A 26,247-nucleotide genomic window follows, 5' to 3' on the forward strand; every position below is an offset into this window, starting at 1 on the left:
CCACCCTCACCCCCTACACTGTTTTTAAACCTTGCTGTGGTATCTTCCTTGGGACTCTCTCAGTCGTGATCTTAGGAATATATCAACAAACCTCTGCTGAATTATTTCTACACGAAAAACACTCAGCCAGATGCTTTCACGTATATTATGTCCACTCATCTGTGCAACTTTCCTTAGCTGGGAACAGAACCCTGTTCTCTGACCCCAGAGCTCCCTGCCCCTGTCCTGACAGCTCCCTGCGTGCTGACACTGCTGATGTGGTCATTCTCCAGTCTTTCCCAGGCAGGATAGATGGCCATGATGGTCCTCCCTTCTCCAAATGCCAACAGCACGTGTAACCCTGTGTTACAGTCCAGGGCCTCATAATACACTGTCATGTCTTGTCACGTGTGCTCATCTATGCCTCCCACTAGAGTCTGAACTTTTCAAAGGCCTGTGCCAGGTTTAGAATTCTCTTTCGTTCTCTCCAATGTGAAACTCCCAGAGGCACCCAATCTATGCTTGTTGATTGGCTGATCATGCTCCCTGTCAACATTACCACCCTAAGTCCCTGACAAACACACCGGAAACGGGTTCACTTGGTCCGAGTCCCTTCCCTGCACACACTGGTCCTGCGAGGCTCCTGCTTCTCTGTCCTTCCCTTGATCTAGACTTGTCAAATATGAATCTACTCCTCTTCCTCCAGCTTCTGGAAAGGATCCCCAAGCAAATGTCAAAGGGACACCCGACCTGTGCTTTCACAAACACCCTCTGGCCGGAAGATGCTAACGGTGGCTTGCCCTGGGCTGAAATCAGTGCAGTGTCAACCCTGGACCTTGGGATCAGTCATGAGGTTTTCTTTTCGGTGTGGCCCCACGCAATGTTGAGGACGGAGGAGACAGAATCCAGCTGTCCTCATCTCAGAGGTGGGAAGGCACTGTCAAACCCACCCTCTCTCAGAGAATCAAAGACCAGAGACTCTTAACAGGTCCCCATGGCTACTCACTGTAGATCTGAGCAGAACGCCATCCTCACCAGATATAGGAACAAATGAAGAGAAAGAAGCAAAGGCGTGCCATCACAGCCCTCAGAGGTAGGCAGAAAGATCTCAAGAGCCTCACCTACCTTCAGGCGCCCCCTGGGGTGGGCTGGAATTCCTACTATTATTATGAACACTCACCAACCAAAGAAAAGGGGAGCAACGCCCTCTGCCTTGATGCCCAGCTCCAGGTATCTCACAGATACTGGTGGGCTCCAGGGTCCTCTGCGACATGGAAGTGGTGACTGCACAGAGAAGGCCTAAAGTCCTTGGGAGGCCGTTCTAGGCAGCAGCTCTAGTTAGTTAACACGTTCCTACGAAGTATCTCTGATCCTTCTAAATGCTTCCACTACCTATGATAACGCCAGGCACACAGTGTTTGTGGATGAGGCTACTGAATCCAGGACAGGAGGAGAAAGAGAATCAAAATTAAATATAAGATATGGTTCATAACCAAAGGAGTTCCTAAAATAGATTCCAGAGCTAACATGATTTGGGAACAGTTATAAAACAGCCTGACTGCAAGGAAGCTTCTTGTGGACCTGGACTGCCTCTCACAGCTCTTCACGCCACCATGGATGGCACACCCACTTCCAGTAACCGTCTGCTGGCCGAACAAACAAGTGAACCCAAGAGTGGAAACACAGTACAACTTCTTTGGGGCCTACTTCTAAATACCTGAAATATCAGTGTTTACCTCTCATTTTCTAAATCATAAAATGCCCAGATACTGACTGACCACTACGTACCTTTAGGCTATACCCAAAGTTACTACATCACCTTCATGCAAGAAAGAGATAAAGGGGCCTCAGCGGGTCACTTCCAACGTTAACCTCCCTCTCACCCCGACCCCAACTCTTACCCTCCCGTCTCCTTTCACTCTCTCACACACAGAACCAAGTAACAACTTTAAAAATGGCAGGAACCCTTTGTGAATAAACTTTGTTCCTCGGCCAAGATGACAAAGCCAAGCTACACCGTGGAATGCATCCCTCCTCCCACTGATTTGTAACCTGCTCAGGCCCAAGCTGGAACCCGGCCAGCGGACCTCTAGGACATGGCCATCTCCCCACCACCTGCAGGAGGACTGCGACCTCCTGCCCCACAGCTCTGACCCCCACTGACCCCAGCTTTGGGACATGAAGGGTAGGAGAAGTAGAGCCTCCATTTGGCTTAGAGCCCTTATCAAGGGTCTGGCCTCCTCCCAAGGTTGCTCTGGGGCCTAGGTCCTCATTCCCTCCAGACATGTGCGCTCCCCATGCCCCTTCGAGAGAGCCTTCAAATCAGGCTAAGCCCCCAAACCAGGACGTCCCTTCCCCCTTACCTGTCCGAACAGCATCCACCTCATCATGAACGTGGGCCTCAATATCCAGTATCACTCACCACGCGTCAGGCCTGGTGCCGGCCCCATGCGTGTATCACAGCTCAGTCGGTCCTCACCACGGCACTTGGAAGCTGGGATGGCCATCACCTCCACTTTACAGGCTAGGGGCTGAGGAGCCTGTGCAGGGTATGCAGCCAGTACCAGACTCCCAACCACTGTGCTAGGCAAGCTAGTGACATCCTCCTCTTAGGAGACTTCCTCCGAACTCTGTCCTTCCCTGATGAACTCCTCCCCATTTTCATGCTTGACAACTCCAGGGACAAAGGTGGGACCAACCACATTTCCTTTAAAAAAAAAAAAAAAAAAAAGGCACGTGAACATGTACCTTTTTCTGTAAGTAGTTTTAAGTTTTTACTATCGACTCATTTAAGTGAGGCGTAATGTATGTATAACTCCTTCTTGTGCACAAACAAGTTTTATGACAAATTATGCCATTTTATCCCCCCTCGAAGCCTTGTGAAGTATACATAGTTATTCCCATTTTACAGATGGGCAAATGAGAAAAGGGAGGGGAGCTGGCCAAGATCGTCCAGCCAGTAACGGAGAGGCAGAGCAAAAAACTGACCCTAGGTCTTCCCAACGACAAGTCCCGAGTTCTAGGTGCCCATCGCATGAGCATCAGGACTGGCCGCAGGGGCTCTGACTCAGGGACACTTGAATTTACTGGCTGTGTGACCCAGGGCAAGTTAATTAACCTCCTCTTGTCTCAGTTGCTTCATCCAAAAAACAGTGCTAATAACAACTGCGACATGTGGTTATCCTCGGGATTAAATGAGATAACGTATGCGGAGTGCTCAGCGCAATGGCCAACACATAGTAAACGCTCATTAAATGGCGGGGACTGTCACCGCTCCACTGCCCAGGCAGGCCCGCGGTGTCCCCTGGCTTCCCAGGTGGCCGTTACGGCAGAGACCAGATATGCAGTAGATGCTTATTAAGACAGGTTGGCTACAAGCAACTTCCTCACACAAGCCAGCACCTCATAAGAGTGTGGCCCAGATTCAAGGGCACAGGTCGCAAGGATAAGCCAGCGTCCTTAATGGCCAAGACCTGTGCCCTCCCGCCAGCCAGGCTGGCACCCAGCCCTGCCATGGTGGCTCTGAACAGCAGTATCTGCCCTGATGGACCTGTTCCGGGACCAGCAAGCAGGCAGACACAGGCTCCCGCCACAGGATCAAACAGTCACTTTCTGGTCCAGGCCCCCAGAGCACTCGGCCCTCCCTGGTGAATCCTCTGCACCCTGCCTGCATCTCCATCCTGGGCTCCAGGTCCTGCTCCTGGGACTGGGAGACATGCCTGTCCTTGGTTAGAAGAACAAATAAAAGCACATGGCCTATTTCCAGCAACCTCACTGTTTCTCACTTTAAGATTAAAACAATAAACACCGACATCCAGAGGCTGGAGAGTGAGGGGGAAGCAAGTGGCATCGGAGCTGGGGCACAAGGACTTGCGCAGCACGGGCTGCCGTAACCTGGCAACCTGCGCAAGGTGTCAGAGAGAGGAGGCTGCAAATAGACAAGCACCAGGGCTGGAACAGTCAGGGCTGGATGGCGAAGGTCACAACAGGCTGGCCTGGTTCCTCGTGGCGCCGGGGGCCAGGCGGGGCAGGGGAGCAGATAGCATGCCGCCTGCCCACATGGCTTGTTGACTCTCAGCCGTGTGTCCCCAGCACCTCCTAACTGGTCGCCCTGCTAGCTCCAGGCTCTCTCTTCTCTAGTGTAGTCTAGATTCTTCTACCAGGATCTTCCCTGAAATCCTGGACCTGCATGTCCCTCTCCTGTTCTGAAACCTTCCACAGTTCCCCAGTGCCTTGCCGGGGCTGTCTGCTAGCGTTCCAGGCCCCCTCGCATCTGGTCCCAATCCACCCCTCCAACCTGTTTCCACACTCTCCCATTCTGCAACCTCTGACCCTGCTTAATTGCCCTTCCATAGGCCTCCCTCCTGTATGCCTCCACATATGCTGAGTCTGCCCTTCACCTTGGCCCAAATCCAGAGGTCACTGTTCTCTTAACACGTTTGCTGAATGCCTACCATGTGCCAGGCACTGGGTGGGCTAGGCACTGAGGCTACAGGAACACATAAGACATGTCCTGCCCACAGTGAGCTCGTGGTCACAGAGCTAAGCAAACAAGCCCACCACCACTTCACAAACGTGGTGAGTAATCTAGGATTAACAGACATAGAGAGCACTTACCGTGAGCCAGGCTCTATTTTAAGCTCATTTATAGGCTCATTTAATCCTTTCAATATCTCCATGAGGCAGGTGTAATTATTACCAGTCCCATATCACAGATGAGGGAATTGAATCAAAGCAAAGGTCAAGTAAAACTTACTCAAAATCACCCTGCCCCTCGCAGAGAGGCTGGTGTGGGCTCTGAGGCCCAGCAGGGCAGTCAGAGGTGACCAGAGCCACGGGTAGAGCCAAATGCAGGGATGGCCACAGCCATGGCCCCCTCTCTCTACTTCCCAAAGAGATACCTTGGAAACGGGTACTTCCCACATGGAAAAGAGATGCATGGAGGGATAAAACATCACTCAAGGTTGCCCTCCCTCATCCTAGGAAGAAAGCAGAAAGCAGGAAGGGATGTTATGTATGATCAATAGCCCATGGTCACAGCGTGAGGTGATGAGAAGCCCAAATCCACAGCAAATCCACTCAACATCTACATTTACCCCAGGCCACTAGGTGGGGGAACTTGACCCCAGATCTGCTGGGGGCTCAGTGACTCCAGAGTCCTGCCTCTGGTACAAGCTGGGGAGGGGGATCTCTGGGGTCTGTCGAATGACCTCTTCTTTCAGTGGCCTTGCGTGGCCAGGAAGACTCCATGTGCCCCTGCCAGCCAGGCTGCCTCTGTGCCAGGTAAGCCTTCACCAGCACATGGGAGGGCTGGGGCGGGGGAGGTGGCGCAGCTGTGAGGCACAGGGCTCTGGGGCTGCAGCCGAGACCGGGGTGCCTCCACCACCTGGTGCTGCCCCTCCTGCCCACTGGGGTTGTGTGAGGGGCTGGGAGTGGGTTTAGCCTCACGGTCAGGCACGGGTTATGACTGGGGAGGGGGAAAGAGATATGCTGCCCCTTCAGGGCAACCCAGGTGGCCTTTCCTCCTCCTCCTCTTTCACGGCAGAAATCTCACCCTGGGAGTCCCTGTGCCCCATGCAGGCCACCAGAGCAGCCTCCATCCTGCTGCAGTCCCACCCAGGTTGTGGTTCCACCTCTGATCAATCAGCAGGGACCCTCTGCCTCCTCCTCTTCTCCCAGCAACTCTGGAGGGGGAGGGGGCTCTTCCTGAAACTGGCTGGAGTGTCAGCTCCATGAGAACAGGGGACTTCTGTCTGCTTTGTAAACTGCTAAATCCCTGGAGCCTAGAATAGTGCCTGCAATATAGCAGGCACTCAATAAATATTACTTGTGGAAGGCATGCATTACCATCCCCCACCTTATAAATAAGAAATATGCATATATATACATACATGCAAATGTGTATGCAAATATATGATGTGTACATACACAAATATGCAAATGTCATACACACATAAATTTTTTGAAGCCACCGCTAGGCAGTATTGGGGAGCCCAGTGATTAAAAGAGTTAATAAATGCAACAGGAACCTGGAGGGGGCAGGATTCACTGGAGGAAAAGAGGCTCCACGGAGAAGACAGAAGCTAAAGGGGGCTCTGAAGAATCCAAAACTTCCAATAAAAATGGAAGGAGCAAAGGCAACCCAAGGGGCAAGGAACGATGTGCAGAAAAGCATGGAAACAGAACCAGTCAGGCTCAGCGACAGGACAACAGCAAATCTCACGCAGCGTGACGGGGAGCCAAGGAGGAGAGCTGCTGGCAGGGACTGAGCACCAAGTGGGCCAGGCCTCGGGGCACCGACCTGTAAAACCAAGGGTCTCAGTCCCTCTCGGCACACGCCTACAGCTAGGACGTAACCTGGGACGTTTGAGCCTCCGCAGCAGAGATCTCCCTCCTGCTGGAGAAGCTGCAGAGCTTTTTCTGCTGGAAGTCATGAGTTGTTTGTTGATTTTTTTTCCTGCTTGGCTTGTTTTGACACGAGGAAGAGGCTAATCCTCCTGGCAAACTTGGGTAATACAACAGGGCAGTCCTGTCCCTGAAGCAGCGGGGGCAGCCGGCTCCAACAGGGAGAAACCGGATCTCGGAGTCTGACTGGTCAGCAGCTGACCTCTCTGCTCTGACCTCTGGTGGCTCCTACACATCCCACAGGGGCCATCTTCCCTGAGGAGCACAGGCTCTGGAGGCACACGGGTTCAATTTAGACCTCCACCTGTTACTAGCTGAGTGATTTCAGGAAAGAGACCATGCCTCTCTGTGACTCAGTTTCCTCATCTGTCAAACATAGCAATTGTCCCACAGAGTCACTGTAAGGTTTAAATGAGCTAATACATAGAAAACAGAACCACATCTGGGCACAGTAAATTTAGCTATCATTATTATTTTATTGTTTGTATATAAGGCTCCCTAAAACCCATGTCAGGCCAGACTAGGCTGGGTGCTAAGGGAACCTGCTATGGGGCTGGAGTAAACAGTGGTGCCACAGATAATGCAGGCCAAGCGTGCAGAGATCCGAAAACCTCCTTTAGGGTCCTGGTTTCCCTTTCAGCAACTCAGAGCTGGAGGCAGGTAGGGAGAACACTTCGTGCTTCCCAGCTCTGCCAGGAAAACTCTGGTACTCAGAAAGAGGTAAGGACTCTGGCCTCTCCTGCCTCAAGCCTTCTGCCTTGGCTCCTGTGCTGGGGGCGGGGGGTGGGGGTGGCATCTGACTGGTACCCTGTACAGAGGATATGTGTTCCCCCACACTTGGATCCTTCATTTATATCCTATGGGAATGCTCTAGGCATTTTCCTTGAGATAAATAGCTTCCAGGGATCCTGGATTTGGGGGAGTTAGCTGGATATTACCTTTAAAAAGCATTTCTAAATATTTCCTTGAGATCTGGGGCAACCTTTTGGGTGCACCTAAGAATTTACCAAACTGCATTTTCAGAGGGGGCTCCGCATGAGAGTACAGGCTTTTGCCCGGCCCCAGGGTAGAGCAGTGGCAGCTCAGCGTTTGTGTGGAGCTGCTGAAGAGTGAGATGGCGGCAGACGCGGCATCTACTTTCTCAGTCTTCAGCTCAACGTCTCCCCAGGCTCTGTGGAAAGGAAAAGCCTTTAGGACTCAGGTTAAGTCTACCAACAGTTCAGGCTCAAGTCTTACTTTTTAGATCTCAACCTTTCTGTCTTTACAGCTGAGCATCTAGTATCAGGCACGGCTGTCAGCTGGAGCTTAGTGAACAGTAGTTACACTGAATGGAGGCTCTGATTCTCCAGTGCACAACTCAGAAACAGCTACACTCATATTTGAGCCAGGTGTATCTGTCACATGCAACCAATTCTTTACAACTACCAGTGTCCATGATAAAATCTTCTATTACGTTTACAGGGTAACGGGGTTGTCCTGGGGATTGGTGTCCAGTAATTATAAGTGTGACTGCTAAGTTACGCTAGATGTAGTGTTTAGATGTAGATTACTCAAGCTTCCCAATGGCCATCTCTTAATTAACTTTAAAAGGGAGGAAAGGATAGAAGTGCCAACCATATTTCCCACGTTCCCCCACATATCCTCTGCCTCATCGATCTGGCTTCCTTGTTGTCCCCATGCACGTCCCCATTCTTTCCACCAAGCTCTTTTTCTCATTGCTTATCTACTTGGCATGCCCCTCTCTCTCCTCTTTATTGCACAGAGGCCAACTCCAAGGCCACACTCAAGTTCAAGACTTCCATGAAGCCTAAGAACGGTGTGTGCTTCATGCATCTTTCTCTGCTGCTGCTTCACCTGCCGCTAGTCCTGGTGCCTTTCCTAGTGCCCAGCATTTAATAGCTCTGGCTATTTCACATGTGTTTCCCCCATCTCATGTTCTGGCCTGTACCTCCACCACCACGCTACAGAAACTTCGTTCCAAGGCCAAGAGGGAGCCGAGTTCATCTTGGCTCCATCACTGTTTGCCAGCTCTAACGTTCCTTCCTCAGACCCCATCCTTCTTGACTCGGACGGTGCTCAGCACCCCCTTCTTAAAACCTCTCTCCTGTTTTAAAGTACATGGCATTTCCCTGAGACCACCTTGCCTGCATCTTTCATTGCTCTGCTCCCACCTGTGCTGAGCCCAGGCCCCTGCTCCCATCTCGGCCCCGGTGCCCTGGGAGCACCTTCTCACCGCTGGCCTCATCTCTCACCTCACCTTTGGTCCGGAGTCATCTTGGAACACCTGTTGGACAGCCCACCTGGGTAGCCCACTGTCAGTTCACGTTCAACATAACTAAAATTCATTCAACAATTATTTGTTGAGCACATACTAAGGCCAGGATCTACTCCATTCATTGGTAAGCAGCCCATATAAAAGTTCTTGCCCCAAGTGTCCATCAACAGATGAATGGATAAATGAAATGTGGTAGATCCATACAATGGGATATTATTCAGTCTTTAAAAGGAAGGAAATTCTGACACATGCCGTAGCACGGATAAACCTAAAGACATTATGTTAAGTGAAATACGCCAGTCACAAAAAGGCAAATACTGTATGATTCCACTTTATAAGGTGCCTATAGTAGTAGAAAGTAGATGGGTGTCTGCCAGGGGTTGGGGGGAGGGGGAATAGAGAGTTACTCTTTATCGGGTACAGTTTCAATTTTGCAAGATGAAAAGAATTCTGATGGTGGTGATGGTTGCACAAGAATATGAATGTACTTAATACCAATGAACTGTACACTTAAAAATGGTTATGATGGTAAATTTTATATGTATTTTCCACAATAAAAAAAAATAGAAAAAAAAAGGTCCTTGCTCTCTGTGTACTTTTCTGTATGTTATGCTTCAATAACAATGCAAAAACCTCTGTCTTCCTGGAACTTACATTCTAGACTTGAGATCGCAATCATCATCCAGCCAGCTTCCTTCCCACTTTCCCATCACTGGAACTGCCATTCGCCCAGGCTCTGTACTGTAGTCACTTGATTCCTCCTTCTCCCCCCATATCCAAGGACTCTCCATCTTTCTTCTTTAAGGCTTTCACCATGGTCCTTCTTCCTTCCACCTCTTAATTTTTGATGGAAAACATGAGGAAGCAGGAAACACTCTGCAGTGCCTGGTTCCAAGGCTGGCTCTCCCCCTGGCTCTGAGTAATCTCACACTTAGGCTTTAATTTCCTCGCCCGTTAAATGAAGAGTTTGACAAGACGTTCATGACAGCTCCTTCTGGCTCCAGCACAGGCTGGTCTCTGGGTCACCCCACCCGGCCCGGCCTGAGGTCTGATGTATTCCTCACAGGCCCTCAGTGGCCTGAGAAGAAAGGCCTCATTCAGGAGGAAATGGCTCCCTGCAATAAATACCTGTCGACCGGGGAAATGGCTCCCTGCAAGCGCTCCTTGGCTCTCTTTCCTGCCTGCCTGAACTTTTACTGCTTGCAACCTTGTGACTCTGGATTACCTGACTTTGGAGCCTGCCAGCCCTGCACTGCTGCTGGGACCTCTTCTGACCCGACAGCCTGTAACTGGGACAGCCTTGCCTACTGACACTGGACCCTGTTCTGCTTCCACAAACTGGGCTACCCTGTGGCTGTACAACCAGGATGCTGCGAGCTGGACTCTGCCTTCTCCCTGGGCCGTGACCATGGCCCCTACTCATATGCCTGTCTTGGCCCTGGGCCCTCCCTGCAGCGTCCTCTGAATGTACCCCTTCCGCTAAGCAGGGTTTACAACCTGTCTGAGATTGAGTCATTCACTTCACAAATGTCCACTATGATGTCTACTTGTGACATCATCACGAGATGACACATCAGGATGGAAAACAACAGCTTCTCATACCAACATATCCCACTGCCAGAACAAACTTCCCTACTCAATGAAGACACCATCCAACTCACCACTGTCAAATCCTTTCACTCAACAGGTATTTACTGAGCACTTATTATGTGCCAGGCACTATGCCAGGCATTCTAATAAAACACCGATTTTAGGAACCGCAATTTTCTATGCAATACAATTGATTACACAGCATGAGTTTTGCAGCCAAAATCCCAGTTATGTGACCTTCAGGAATTACAAAACCTCTCTGAGCCTCAGTTTCCTCACTTGAAAATGGGGCTAATAAGAGTGACAACTGATAAGCATGTATGAGGAATACGTGAGATTGTCCACGTAAAAGCTTAGAACAGTATATGGAGCACAGCAAGCACTTGGATATGAACAATTTTTATGTGATCTCAAAGGTGCCAACACCTACATACACCGAGAACTTCAAGAGTCCCTGTCCCATTCTACACAGCCAATACCGCAATAGTGCCTTTGTAGACAAGTACTGAAAGAATGCAGCCCCAACTTCAATATCACTAACAAAGAATAAAAGATCCCCATGCAAAGTATTACATATAATCCTACTGCTTTCATGTGGATTAACCTCGGGGATATCACTAAAGGTATGGACATCAAAAGCTATGGAAGGGAGAAAATATGTGCAATGCATATATTCAACAATGTATGAACAGCTTCCTGCAAACCAATAAGAAAAAGAGAGGCAATTCAATAGAAAAACGAGTAAAAGACCTGAACAGGCACTTCACAAAAGAGCATACCCAAATGGTCAGCATCGTGGAAGGGCAAATTCAGACCCCAGTACAATATTACTTCATACCCACTAGAATGAGTACAATGAAGAAAGGAGATAATGCCAAATACTGGCAAGGGCATGGAGCAACCAGAACTTTGCCAGTGGAAGTCTAACTGGCATCAATGTTTGGCACCATCTGCCAGAACTATGATCTAGCAGTTCCACTCCTAGGTACACACCCAACAGAAACACACGCACGTAAATTACGCATACACACACTCAGACATATGTGTGTCCGTGCATACATTCATTCACCAAAAGACATATTCAAACATATTCATAGTAGCGCTGTTTGAAAGAGCCAAACTCTGCACACAGCCCAGACATGCATCAACCATACAACATCTAATAAACTGTGTTCTATTAATAAAACGGAATACTATACAGCCACAAGAATAGGAAACTAAAACGGCACACTGCAAGGATGAACGTCACATATAAAATGACGAGTGAAAGAGGCCAAATACAAGAGAGAACACACTGTGATTCCATATATATATAAAGCTGAAAAGCAGGCAAAACTCATCTGTAATTTTAGCAGTCAAAATAGTGGTTACCCTCAGAAGCATGGTCAGCAGCTGGGAAGGAGCACAAGGCATATTCTGGAATGGGGTGTGGTACGTTCTGCTCCTTTGCTTGACGTGGGTGCTGGTTACAGGCTGGGGGCACTCTGTACCTAATACTTAGGATGCGCTCACTTTTCTGTATGTGTGTTACATGTCAATTAAAAATCTCCTTAAAAAACAGCTAATGAGAAAAAAAAGTAAGAACAATGGACTTTTATCCAAATGGGTGGTCACCCCAACACTAACAGATTTCAGTGCCTGCCATCTCTGCTCATGAAATCTAAAAGATACGTATACGTTTCTGATCACTTTCCTAGTGCCTTTTAATAAACGGCAGAAACGTTACTCTACAACACTTCAAAACCATACTAAATAAACACGTTTTCAAAACTCCAAATTAATTTGTCAGGCTTCATGTTCTGAGACTTGAGTCTGAAAATGCATCTGGGTTTTTCAGATGCATATTGAAATATGGAGTCATTTTTATGAGAAACAAGATTTTTTAATGAGACGGAAGTGGTGGAGGCCAGAGTTGACGGAGTGAAGACCAAGACGACTGAGGATTTGGATTTTGAGACTGATTTTTGGAGCTGGGCTCCAAATCAGCAACCCACGGCTTATGTGTCCAGTGGCGGCCAGAGCACTGAGGTAGCTCTGGGCCCAGGAGCCAGGAAGTCCACACAGAAGCCAGAGACTCAAAGCCATGCTCGGGACCTAGAGCAAGATGGTAACTAAGTTGGAAGGACGCTCAGGGACCGAGGCCAAAGGAGGCTGGTAGGTGACGATAAGCCACCAAAGAGGTTATGAAGAGAATGAAGTGCACGCCCTGACCCAGTGCAGGAAACGGTGGCTGGGTGTGGGCAGCCCTGGGTACATAAGGAAGTGACCTCAGCCCATCATGGAATAAAAGGATGTGACCCTGGGTGTGCTCAGACCTGCAGCTGGGATGAGCAAGCCGGGCTTACCCGGAGGTTCTTTTTCTACGGGGTGTGACCCTCTAAATATACACACAGTCATCCGTTCAATCCATTTCAAATGTTTACCATCGCTGAACAGGACTTCAGAGGCTTTTGGTTTCGACTGTCCTGGCTGCTGGATCAGACAGCAATAATCTAAAACATGGTTCCGGAGCCCACAGTCATCATCTTAGTCCTTCACATGAGGATAAGGGAAGCAGTGAACGTGAACTCCGAGAACACCAGGATTTATCAGATAATCCATCCCCCAAGTGACTTCTACGAACAAAAGGAGACAGAAAACTCCAAACAAACAAAAAAACAACCACCAAAAGCAGGTAACTCCAGCATCACTGGTGTTTAGCCCACTAAGTAGCATTACTTTCCTCACTGTTTGGCTTGAGCCCATCCAAAAATATGCTGGTCTCCCTCGAACTCATGGAAACTGAGGGACTGTGTCAGGGGCAGGGGAACAACACTGAGAAGCGACCTGGGGCAAGAATGTCAAATGCACTCAGGAGAGCATCTGTACATCTCCCTGGTTGCTTGGCCTTACCTTGGCTTCTGCCTTTCCCATCTCCTCCGCCACTTCTTCCCCCACATCATACCTTCACTCTCTGGCGTCACAACTAAAGAGTCCAGGCAGTGAAGTCACATGGGAAGAACCTTGAGGTTTGTCCTGAAATGTAAAAAGCCAGTGTATTCTAGAATACGCCCACAGCTGCCCTCCCCGCATCCTGTAGAGTGAGCTAAGGTCCTCACGTTGGGGGATGTCTCATTTCCCCGTTCTGGCCTTAAGGCAGCCTTGCCAGCTACAGGAGGATGGTGTTGGCAGATGAGCCATCACTGGGCTGCTGAGGTATCTGGCAACAGATTGGATGTTTTATCTGGGAAGCGACATCACGTTCTCCGGGGCAATGAGTGTGTGTTTCTTGCATTTAAGAGAACTTTAGCAAGTGAAACTCGGTTCTGCAAGGCAGAGAGCGAAGGAGAGCGATAGAAGAGCGAAGGAAAACAGCTCCAGGATAGACTCCTATCACTCACACGGGACGTCTGCACGGAACGGCTTCCCTGGTGTGCTTGAAGTTCATCTCAGAGCTCGTGCAAGCGCACCAAGGATACAGCTGCACCAAGCCTCCCAGATGACCACCTGCAGCACGTGGGTGCTTAACGGTGGGATTCTATGGGAAACTGGGCCATCACGCGGTTTAAGCGACTCCCTGGAAACAACCTCCTGAACACGATTGTTAGAGGGCACTGTACATGCTGAGGAGGGAGGCAGACGGGGGGCAAAGGGGGAAGGCAATGTCTACATAGCTCCTGGTCTCAAGTCATTTCCCATGGAAGCAGGGATCTGGATGATATGACCTCTTAGGGCCATTTGTAAAAGACTGTCCCCCTACACCAGGGTTTTTCAACCTCGGCCCTATCAACGTTTAGGACCGGATAATTCTTTGCTGTGGGGAGGGCTGCCCTGTACGTTATACAGTATTTCGCTGTTTCCCTGGCCTCTGGACGCTGCCAAATGTCCTCTGGAGGCAAGACTGCCCCTGGCTGAGAACCGCCGCCTTATACTAACGAATCATGTCACAAAGACAAGACCCCAGCCCTGGCCAAAGTGTAATGGTCCGCCTTGGAAAGGGCTGAGAAAATGTAGCCTGCTCATTATTTCTCAGGACATTAAGGCAACAGAGGCACCGCCAGGCAAGCTGCCACTGTCAGATCTGAGACGGGGGAGGAGGAGGCCCAGAAGGGGAAGATGTTCTGTCACCAGCAGACCTCCACTCCCCAATTCTGCAAAACCCACATCCTCCCAGATGTAGTCCACAACAGGGCAGAAGACTGAGCCCAGCAAAGAGAGCCCCAAGCCCCAAAGAGCATCAAAGCCCACCCACAGTCACTCCACATCGTGATTCACTCTGGTGTCACGTACTTGACTGAGCTTCTGGGAGGAAGGAACATACATCTCAGTCCCTCACAACCTTGTTCAACTAGCCAGCCCAGCTCTTTCCTTACCTCCACTCAACAACCGTAACCGAAAAGTGTCCTAAGATGCCAGATACCCTATGAAAAATTGACCGAAGCTCAGGTCCTGGTCTCCAGGGCCTTGGGAATGAAGGCTGGCAACGCAGGCCAAGAGGCCTAGAAGAGCGTGTAGGCCAAGGCCAAGGTACTGGAGTGGAGCTCCCAGACACATGAGGGAGGGAAGGATGGAAGACCAGTCCCAAGCGGGGGTGGGGGTGGACCCAAGACTCGCAGAGACAGAGCCTGGGATCCTGCAGGATGGCAGACAAGCTGCCGGGCCTTAGAAACGGAAAGATCCCCCCGTGTTAACCACAGACTTGCCCAAGCACAGACTACACTGGCTGCGTTGCCGACTATAAAATCTAGTCCACTTGGGGCTGGGTTTGGCTCACTACAGGCCGGCCACCCACCAGCTAGTTTTGCTAAATTTAGTGCTGTTCCCAGTCACCCAAAGGACTCTGCACTTCATGTCCATTTCAGGTTCACCCGGGGACAGGCAGAGAGGAGCGAGACTTGTCGAGAAGCGATGTGCCCTCATGTGACCCTCTCCCTTCCCCAATGAACTCAGGGGCCCAGGGGAGCAGAAGGCGTGAGAAACCACGGTCGGAGGTCTCCAGGGCTCTGAAAGCAGTCTCTGCCCCAAGGCGGCACTCAGAGGGGGAAGGGGGCACTGATGCCAAGCGACCCATACTCCCTCTGCCCACTCCAGCCCACCCAGGCTTCACTCTTGGGGAGTCCCAGATGCTGTGGGGTGACAGGGGTCCTGCTCCCTCAGACAAGAAGCTGGAGTTACTCCCTATGAAATGGTGGGTGATACAGGCCTGGGGGAAGGCCCCTCTGCCTTGAGTATAAAAATGTATTCAATCAAATACTCACAGGCCCTAAAACTCAGAGGTTAAGACAGTGGTTTCTAAACCTGGCACATTGCAATCACCTGGGAAACTTCAAAAACTACTCATATCAGAGTTCCCCACCCCACCCCCCCACCCCCCAGACCGTGATGTAACTGGTCTGCATGTAACGTAATTGGTTGGGGCTTTGGAAATTTTATAAGATTCCCTGGTGATTTCAATGTTCAGACAAGTTTGGGAACCAGCGGGTTAAGAGCATGGCCTCTGCTTTCAGGTTGCCTCAGGTGGACTTCTGACCCAACTTGCTATGTGACCGTGGGCAAGTCATTTAACCTTTCTATGCCTCAGTTTCATCAACTGTAAAATGCACATAATAATATGTAACAGTGATATCAGCATTGCTGGGAAGACTTAACGAGACGATCCACCTAAAGCACACAGAACAGTGGTATGCAGTAAGCGCTCAATAAAAGTCAGGAGTCATTACTGTTGTTATAATGATAAACAGGAGAAAAAAGAGGGAACCTGAGATCTGTCTCTACTTTATTGAAGGAGTAAGTTTCTAGGACTGAAACTGGGACTATTTCAAGAAGCGGGAGGGGAGGAAGAGGCTCCAGCAACCTGCACTTAGAGGAAGACCACGCACTCTCCTGGCCTCTGCTCACACTGTTCCTCCCACCTTCAACGACCTCCCCTCTCCCCATCCTGCTAAATCCCACCGCTCACTCAGGCCCAGCTCTCACTACCCCATAGCTCTCTCCCTTCCCAGGCCTCCCAAAGAACTTCCCCCCATGCCTATTACTTTGGAACTTTATAATTTGCTACTGTGAACAGCTACCAGCCAAGTAAGTATGTGTCTGTGGGACAAATGAATGCTTTGATATGTACTAGTCGGGTCTCCTCAAAAAGACATGGAGCGATTTGGGGGAGGCCCCAAGTCTCATGTTTCTGTGTGCCCCTATGGCACCCAGCACCATATTGGACACACAGCTCTTGGTTAATAGGCATCTGTGGGATGGAAACACACACTGAGCCAGCAGAGCTAACTGCACATCGGCAAGGAGCCAGGCTCAGTGCCCAGAAGAAGCAGCACCAGCACCCAAGGCCCATGGAATTCTGGGCTTTCCACTCCATCACTACAAGGACAGACCACCACCCTGTCCCATAGCCAGAGATGGTACCCACCCACTCCCAGGGACTGTGTGTGTAAGTGCCAACAGCGAAAGGAGTGTTGGGCAAACAACTCTGCTTCCCTGGGACTCCTGCTGTTCCCAGGCCTCCATGAGTGAGGCCACACGTATGGTCACTCCTCCAAGGAAACCACCGACCCCCATGATTCCCTCAACCCAACAACAGCCTGGCCAAGCCCAGCTCTGCCCACAGAGAAGTCCAGAGCAGCTGGCCACCCAACAGGCTGTAAGCCTCTTACAGATTAAAGGTCCTAATTTAAACCTCTATTTGAGGTACCACAAGTGGGTCAGCGCTCTGCAGGCCGGTCAGCACAGTTGATGGAAGAAGCAACTACGATCCGAGAAAGGCTCCTCTCCTCTGTGGGAAAGATGGAGCCAGAGAATTACCGAGCTAAGTGGTCATTCTGAGGGGGGAGCTGGCTCACTTCAGCCTACCAGGGATCCACCCCCCAGACAGTGTGAACTCTAACCTCCCCACCCAATGCCCCTGAGAAACAGAGAACAACGGGGCAAAGTAATAAGTCAGGATGGCCTTCCTCTCCCTGCCCTTGGTATGGAAATAGCTAATCAAGTCAAGAAGCCAGAGAAGAGGCAAGGGGCTGGAGATGCTGCACTCCAGGGGGTCACACCTGGTGACTTGGGAGGGGAGGCGACCCCTGCTCCCACCCCTGGTGAGGTCTGCCTGGCCTCTCTCCCCAGCTCGCCACAGCAGGAAACACCAGGCACAGGGAAGTGGGGGCAGGAGTGGGTAAGCAGCCGCAGACAAACCTCAGATCATGCTGTGACAGCCTGACTCTGCTGCTCTTAAAAAAAAAGTCTCCATAGAGATGGCCTCTGGGGAAGCGGCTGGAACCCATGCTCTACACTAAGAGCAAACAAATCCTTCCAGTGCTTGTTTCTCAAACTTTCTGGACCCTAACCCACAGTAAGAAAGAAAGTTTAGGGGCTTCCCTGGTGGCGCAGTGGTTGAGAATCTGCCTGCCAGTGCAGGGGACACGGGTTCGAGCCCTGGTCTGTAAAGATCCCACATGCCGTGGAGCAACTAGGCCCGTGAGCCACAACTACTGAGCCTGCGCGTCCAGAGCCTGTGCTCTGCAACAAGAGAGGCCGCGACAGTGAGAGGCCCACGCACCGCGATGAAGAATGGCCCCCGCTCGCCACAACTAGAGAAAGCCCTCGCACAGAAACGAAGACCCAACACAGCCAAAAATAAATAAAAAAATAAAATATAAGGGAAAAAAAAAAAAGTTTACAAGGTGGCCTGGTGGCCTGGTACTTACATACATGTGCACTTGTGTGTATACAGATACATATATCTGTAGATATATATATATATATATATATATATATATGACTGAGACTTTCATGAAATCATACTCATCTTTACCACATACTATGCAATCTAATATTTTCTGTTACAGTCTTTTTTTTTTTTTCCACATTGGTCCCAACCCACTAAATTGATTGATTTCACCACCCATTAAGGTGTCTGGTCTTGCAGTCTGAACACCTCTCTGGGGAAAACAGGAGGGGTTCTTCTTTTCGAAAGAACTTTAAAAACTCTGTCACAGACTAACCTTCCCACAAAGCCAAATCCCATGAGTGGGGGACATCAGCAGAGGGGTGGAAGAGCCTGCACAGCAACCACCAAGCCCTTCCCCGCCATATGCTTCAGACAATGCTACTCCCAAGACCCCCGAGTCTGTCCCCTGCTACACTCGGGTGCAGGAGCGCAAGGGCTCTCCCCTCCCACTCCAGCGGTGCCTTCCGGTGCTGGCCAGCATCTAGCCCAGCCTGGCACAGGGCCAATGTTCAATCAACATTGTCCCCTGGGACAAGGCATGGCCTCACCACCCCCCAACCTCACCCCTCCATGAATGAACTTACCTATGACACACAAAGGCAGAAATGGCAACACTGTACTGCCCATACTGGGTTTTTTAACTCTCCAGACAGCCTATCTGTACAGCAGATACACTACAAACTCCTACAGGACAGAAAGTTTGTTCTTTTATTTTTTAACTGAAGGTATACAGATACTCTATAGGAATTTTTATGACAACAGAAACAAAAACCATATAATTTAAAAATAAGCCCAGTCTTTCTGCTTTTCCAAGTGGCCCATGAAATCCTGCCACATTCCTCCTCCAAGCAGCCTTCCCTGATGGGTCAGAATTGCTAGAGTTCTCTGAACCCAATACCTTGGTGATATAAAACTCTAATAACTCCCTTCCACTCTCCCTGTTCCCAGAAATGCAACACACTGCCTCTCTGTGTCTGTAATTACTGCTTGGCTGGGGGTATCTGAGCTGGAAAACATGTCACAGAAAAAAACTAGCATAAGCATTCCATATTCTGAATTAGTACGTTTAATTTTCCTTTTTAATCTTAAATTTTTTCTTTTTTTTCTTTTTTGCCACACCATGCAGCGGCATATGGGATCTTAGTTCCCGGACCCGGGATAGAACCCATGCCCCCTGCATTGGAAGCACAGAGTCTTAACCACTGGACCACCGAAGAAGTCCCTGAATTAGCACGTTTTAAAAGTCAATTTTTTTCTATCTTCTCTCAGGTAAATTTTTTCATCCCCTGCTCAGTGGAGCAAACACTGGATCTCTCCATAACAGTGCACAGAGCCCGCCAACTGCCACCCCCCTCCAATTCTCCACTGCTTCCTTAAGCTCATCAGGGCCACTATTGTGGTTGTCACTTACCAATGACCTTAAAACCCAGAATGCCTACACAGTATATACTCATCTGAGTCAATTCCCAAAGGCTCCAGGAAAAACAAGTGTCTTATCCCTGTTTAAAGAGCTCAATAAGCACTGACGGCTCCCCAGCCTATGGCAGGGTTTTATACCTTGGGATCTGTGAGTCCTCTGATGGTATATGTCAAATCATGTGCTGTCATGATTTTTTTTTTTTTCTTAGAGCAAGAGACTACAGCTTCCATGCAATTCCTAATGAGAACTGGCACAAAAAGAGGTTAAGAATCACCAAAATCAAATTCTTGGAAAAAGCTGGTCCGGGTGCCCTGCCCTGAGGCTGGCCCTCCCAGAACACAGCCCCTCTCCTGCCACACACACCCACTCAGGGCACATGACCACCTCCTCCCAACAAGACATTTCCTCCTTCGTCCCTGGGGGTGAAGCCCCATTCCTTCAACACCCAGTTATTAACAAATACACATTTACTGAGCACCCGATAGGGATGGAGTACTGTGCTAGGCTCTGAGGATTCAGCCATGAACAGATGGATGAGATCTCCTTGCTCATGTTCACCACCTCTCCAATTCCCACTTCTGGCTAATATAACACTTTATCACACTCCATCCGTGTCCCTTTTACGCTTTGTCTTGTATTTAGCATGGGTGTCTATCTCCCTCATTAAGCATTAACTCCCTGAGGACAGAGACCAGGTCCCATTCACACTGGCACATTCCTTCCTTTCCTGTGCCCACCCCACTCCATCCAGAAACACAGAGGCTTTTCCACAGGAGGCCCTGGACGAACGTGTGGCAAGAAGAGAAGCTGACGGGTTGGCCGGTGGTCTGAGTAGCAAAGACTGGCCCACTGGAGACAAGCCTTGCTCATCGATGCCGGGTCCAGGGCACGCAGGAGATGAGCTCTACTGCAGCAGAAGGTAACCAGGGCCTCTGTTCCCAGCCGGAGCTGCAGTTCTCAATCCAGCTGCTCATCTTTTAAATCACACTTCTGGTCACGGCAGTTGGAAAAACAAGTCCACGTGCACATATCCAGCTGACATACCTCCTGGACTGTCAAAATGGAAGGAAAGCGTACTGCACAAGCATTTTCCATATATAGGTGAATGGACGGAAGACATGGCACAACGCTTCAAAGGCATACCACCTCTCTCTCCAAGAAGAGAGCTGGCCCTATTCACAACAGCCCAGGCATGGAAACAACCTAAATGTGCTCAACAGATGAATGGATAATGAAGATGTGGTACATATGTACAATGGAATACTACTCAGCCACAAAAAAGAAGGAAATAATGCCATTTGCAGCCACATGGATGCAACTAGAGATTATCATACTAAGGGAAGTTAAGTCAGAAAGAGAAAGACAAATACCATATGGTATTACTTATACATGGAATCTAAAATATGATGCAAATGAACCTATCTATAAAAGAGAAACAGACTCACAGACATAGAAAACAGACTTGTGGTTGCCAGTGGGGAAAGGGGGTGTGGGAGGGATGGACTGGGAGTTTGGGACTAGCAGATGCAAACTATTACATATAGAATGGATAAACAACAAGGTCCTCCTGTATAGCACAGGGAACTATATTCAATATCCTGAGATGAACCATAATGGAAAAGAATATAAAAAAGAATGTATGTATAACTGAATCACTTTGCTGTACAGCAGAAATTAACACAACACTGTAAATCAACTACACTTCAATTAAAAAAAAAAAAAAAGAAGACAGCTGGCTACCCTAGCTACCTTGGCCATCTCTTCCAGCAATCCCTGCTATGCTCACCTCCAGAGCAGCTTCTGAGCACAACCACCTACCTCCTAACTCACAACACGCCGGTGCCACCACCTTTGCATCCTGGGTCCAGGTAGGAGACACAAAACACCAAAGGATGGACAAGGGCAGCCCAGTTGTCTGCGTACCTGAGTGCGGTTTACATGTGCCCAGACAAGCAACTCTAAGGATATCCTCTTCAATACAATAAATGACTCCTTTGCAATGAGAGGGTGGGATCTGCAAAGCACTGGACCACACTGCCATGATCATCTCATGGTGGAAGACCTGAAAGAGTGGCTCAACTTAAACAGAAATTATATTTCTTTTTAAACTGGAAAACAAGGTTGCAAAATTTGCTGACTTCTTCTGTAATGAGCGCCTATCAGGAGAATGCCGATTAATGACTATTTTTTAAACAAACAAATAAGTATTTAATCTGTCCCTTTAAGGTAAAGTGACATTTTAAAAATGGGTAAGAAAGCCTCTACTTCTTGAAAGAGACTTATGTCACGGAAAGAGCATTTCAAAAACTGGCATTTGGAAATCATTTCCACCATTACATGATGATATTACCAAATTTGACAGAAAGACGTTGTCTCTAAAACCTTGTATCTGTGGACACCCATAAGACAGGATACACTAACTTGTTTTCAAATCTCTCAATGAAGTGAACGAAATACAGTATTTCAGGGGTCTTAAACCCATTTAAATTATAAGTTGAAGCCACAATAACATCTTTATAGAGAGGACTCTTTCAAAACACTGTGACATGAACCAGACCTTCAAACTGCCACATTGCAAAATATGACCCATGATATTCTGAAACAATAAAATACACTCAATTGCATGGTTCTTACTAAAAAAGAATCATTCTTAATAATACGTTTCATTTAATTCCTCAGCAACATCAATCCACCTCTTATATGTGCCAGGCGCTGTTCCATGCTCTGGAAATAGAGCAGGGAACAGAGACAAAAACCCCTGGCCTCATGGAGCTCACATTCCAGTGGGGAGAGAGAGAAAATCTATGAAGTAACAGAAGTGCACAGTTATGTTAAACGGTGATGGTGCTATGGAGAAAAAAACATTGCAGGGAAGAGACGCAGGAAATGCTAGCAAGCGTGTGTGGGTAGGCAGGACACTGAGAAGGTAGTATCTGAGCACAGACCCAAAGGAAGCGAGAGTCAGCTACGGGTCTCCCTGGGGGAAAGTATTCCAAACAGAGGGAACAGGAGGTGTAAAGGCCCTAACACAGGAAATGCCTGGTTTATCTGGGGAACAGCAAGGAGGCCAGTGTGGCTGGAGCAGAGTGAAAGAAGGGAAGAGTAGTAGGAGGGAAGGACACAGAAGCCAAGTGGGGCCAGACTAGGTAGGCCTGCAATCCCAATAAGGCAGCCACTGGGCACATGAGGCTGCTGAGCACATGAAATGTAGCTGGTCCAAACTGCCACGTGCTATGGGTGTGACGTAGTACAAAAAGAACGAAATACACATCAAAAATGAAAACAGTTTTGACATACTGGGTTAGATTATTAAAATTAATTTCACCTACTTCCTTTTCCTTTTAAATTTAGCTACCAGAAATTGTTAAATTACACATGTGGTGGTCCTGTGTAATTCATTATATTTCTATTGGACAGTGTTCATAAGCTGCAGGGTCTTTGCAGACCACTCCAACCATGGCTTTCACTGAGTGCGGAAAGAAGCCACAGCAGGGTTTTGAGCGTGGCAGGCATGATGTGACTTATGTCTCGTGGGATCCTTCTGACTACTGTGAGGACCACAGCCTATAAGGGGCAAAGGAGAAGCAGGCGAGAGATGATGGTGGCTTGGACCGTGGTGATGGCAGTGGAAGCAGCTCTGACTGGTCATAGTCTACGTATATTTTGCAGGTAGAGTCAACAAGATTTTTTTGATGGACTGAATGAAGGACATAAAAGAGAGAAGTGAAGCATGACCATAGGCATTTTGGATGAGCAACGGGAAGGCTGGCATTCTCATAACCAAGATGGGAGACTGAAGGAAGAATATATTTGCATCGAAAAATAAGAAGTTCAGTTTTGGGCATGTTAAGTATGAAACGTCTATTAACATTCAAGTTGAAATGTTAAGTAGGCAGACAGACACATAGGACTGTACTTCAGGAGCTTGAGCTGGGCTTGAGAAAAGTAATTGGGGGTCAACAGCATGTAGATTTTTTTCTAACTTTCCATTATGGAAAATTTCAAACATAAACACAACTAGAGAGAACAGCAGAATAAACCCCCAGGTACCCACCAGCCAGCTTCAACCATTATCAACTCATGGTCAGTCTTGTTTATCTCGCGGGATTACTCTGAAGTGAATTCTAGACAACATCCATACAGGTGGTATGTAAAGTCATGAGTTGGGAAAGGATCACGAAGACAAAGAAGATAGACAGCAGGTGCCCCAGGCCTTCTAACATTCAGAAGTCAGGGAGACGAGATGCTGAGGAGGGATGGCCAATGAGACAGGTGGAAAACCAGAAATTTATATCCTGGAAGTCAAGTGAAGAAAGAGCTTCAAGAAAAAGGGTATGCCCAGCTGTGCCAATATCGCTGAAGCTACTTCGATGAAGACCAGGGAGGGGCCACTAGACTTAGTAATATGGAGGTCACCGCTGGCCTTGGCAAGAGCGCTGCTGTCCAGAGTGGCTGGGACTAGCCTGACTGGAGGGGTCTGACAGAGGAAGTGAAGGGAGCAAGGACTGGAAACTCTTTGGGGCAGAGAAACGGGCAGCAGCTAGAAGAGGTGAGGTCAAAGAAGGCCTTTTTTAAGATGAGAAAAACAGCAGCATATGGAAATGATCCAGGAGAGAGGGGAGAAATGGTGATGCAAGAAGGAGAGGGAGGTGCTGGAGCGACGTCCTGAATACGTCTCAGGGTGAAATTTAGTGCAAACAAGAGGGGCTCCCACAGGACCATAAGTAGTGCAGACAGAAATACAATATATCCAGCCATTTTTAACTTTTTGTGTTTTGTAATGCATATAATGTATTAGCACGGTGATGCTGTATACATACACGCGCGCACACAAACACGCAAGGAAACTTGTTCGAAAGTTTTAACCAACACCGGTGCATAATCAAAATAATTAAAGATTACGTAATTAGAAGAAAATAAAAACATAACACCAAACTCTAAACTATGTAGCCTTCAGTAACAGGACATGTATATCATGGCATATTCATATATTCTGTATTATTATCTTAACTATAGAATAAAAGACCTAGGAAAGGTGAAAGAATACTAGTCTTTGTATCTGGGAATATACTCATTTTTATTAACTAAGATTTTCTGTTAGAAGGCTCAGGCACTATAATCCAGGAACTGCAATATAGCTGCATTTGAACTGGAAAAATACAAGAAGAGTCACAGACCACTCTCAAAATCAAAAGTCACAGTGTCCAAATAAGTCTGATTATTTATTCACAGAGAAATGCAAATCAGTGAAATGCCTTATTAACAAGACAGGCCTGAATTGTACCATTAGATTCTGCTACTGAGGCGGCAGTCACCCAATACCGTACTGCTTGGCAAAAATACAGCAGGTCGAGAAAGCAGGCCTAATTAGGCAGGTAGCCTGATCATTATGGGCAAAAGCCCCAAAGCAACCGGAAGTCCACAAAGACACAGAAACATCCGACCTGCTCAAAGAACATGCCAGCACCATGGCATGCGCTGAGCTCTTTAACAGTTCTGAGCACCTTCCAGATGTTTTTACTCAACCCCTCTACAGTCTGCCAGTTAAGCAAGCTCTCCACGTGAACTCGCCTAGTTATAAAGGCTCAAGCCCAAGAGTGTCACATGGACACACGCAAAGTCACTTGGTGACACTGCTAGAATCCATGGGCACGGCTATGAAACAGGGACATGCCACAGAAACCACACCTGGCTTCGCCCTCAGTACTGGGGACACCACTTATCAACCACATGAAAGGACAGCATGAGAACATGAACACCGAGCCCTAGGACGTGGCAAACGTGTCAGCACAGCAGTGATGGTCATGGTCACCCGACTTGGCTGGGATGAACATGGGGTGGGGGACAACAAGCAGACCCACAACAGCTCTCACGTGGTCAGACTGTAAGCTCCTTGAGAGCAGGGCCCAGCCTGTCTTTTCACAGAAGTATGCCCAGTGCCTGGTACAGTGCCTGACACATGGGAGGCTCCCGAGAAGTATTTATTGAAGGAAGGTAAAAACGACTAGTTACGTTAAACCACAAAGATGAGGAATAATGAAGAATGCTCAAAAATCACCAAATGGTTCAACAAAACTCAGGAAAGCTTTTGATGGCAGCTGAGTGGAGACAGAGCAGCGGCAGCTAAGTAAATCTAAAAGGTAGAATTGCAAAGCATCATTCTTTTCAGGATGAGCATAATCTTTATTAACAGAGACGTTGAGATCAATCATGAACTAAATGAAACATGGAGATCTTGTTTGGAGGCTGATTCAAACAAAACCAACTATTTAAAAAAAAAAATGGCAACAAGCAAGGGAAACGTAAATGAATGGATGATTGGTGACATTAAGAATAACGGTGCTTTTGCAGGGGGTGATACTACTACTGGGATTATGTTTTTTAAAATGTATTATGTTTTTAGCAATTCATCATGAAGTATTTAGGGATGAAATATGATGTCTTGGATCTGCTGTAAAATAATCCAAGAAGGGAGTAAGGGATAAGGTCGATGAATGTACAAATGAAACAAAAGGGGCCATGTGTTGATTACAAGATAAAACTGAGTGACGGGAACACTGAAGTTTCTTCTGCTCTCTCTACCGTCACAGATATGTGAAAATTTCCATAGTAAGAATTTTAGAAAGGAGAATAACCATAATCTCAAACTCCACTTAATTTCCTTGTGTCTGCCCCAGTGCAGGGAAATGTGGTATTCTGGGTCATACCTGGACATGGTCATTTCGGAGGAGACCTGCAGGGCAGAGCTGACAGTCACTGCCATCATCTTCACCTGGGACTCACCTGCTTCAGCTCTGCTTCCACCCTGGGCCTGAGACGCCTCCAGGCTTCCTCTCATGCTGGTTTCTGCTCTCCCGACTCAATCTTACCTTC

The 26,247-nt window shown here is 48.4% G+C and overlaps 1 protein-coding gene across 1 annotated transcript in view; it reads right to left on the minus strand.

Moving 5' to 3' along the window:
- The window catches only part of LOC149750486 (uncharacterized), a 43,210-nt gene continuing 16,963 nt past the window's right edge, over positions 1-26,247 (minus strand). The window contains exon 4 of the mRNA XM_089920587.1: positions 1-26,247. This exon is cut by the window's right edge and continues 4,827 nt beyond it. The gene's annotated coding sequence lies outside the window, so the exon portion shown is untranslated.

This window comes from Delphinapterus leucas, chromosome 1 (assembly GCF_059928025.1).
Source record: "Delphinapterus leucas isolate spDelLeu-1000000601 "Yukka" chromosome 1, BTC_Dleu_Yukka2, whole genome shotgun sequence".
In the NCBI taxonomy this organism is placed as follows: domain Eukaryota; kingdom Metazoa; phylum Chordata; class Mammalia; order Artiodactyla; family Monodontidae; genus Delphinapterus; species Delphinapterus leucas.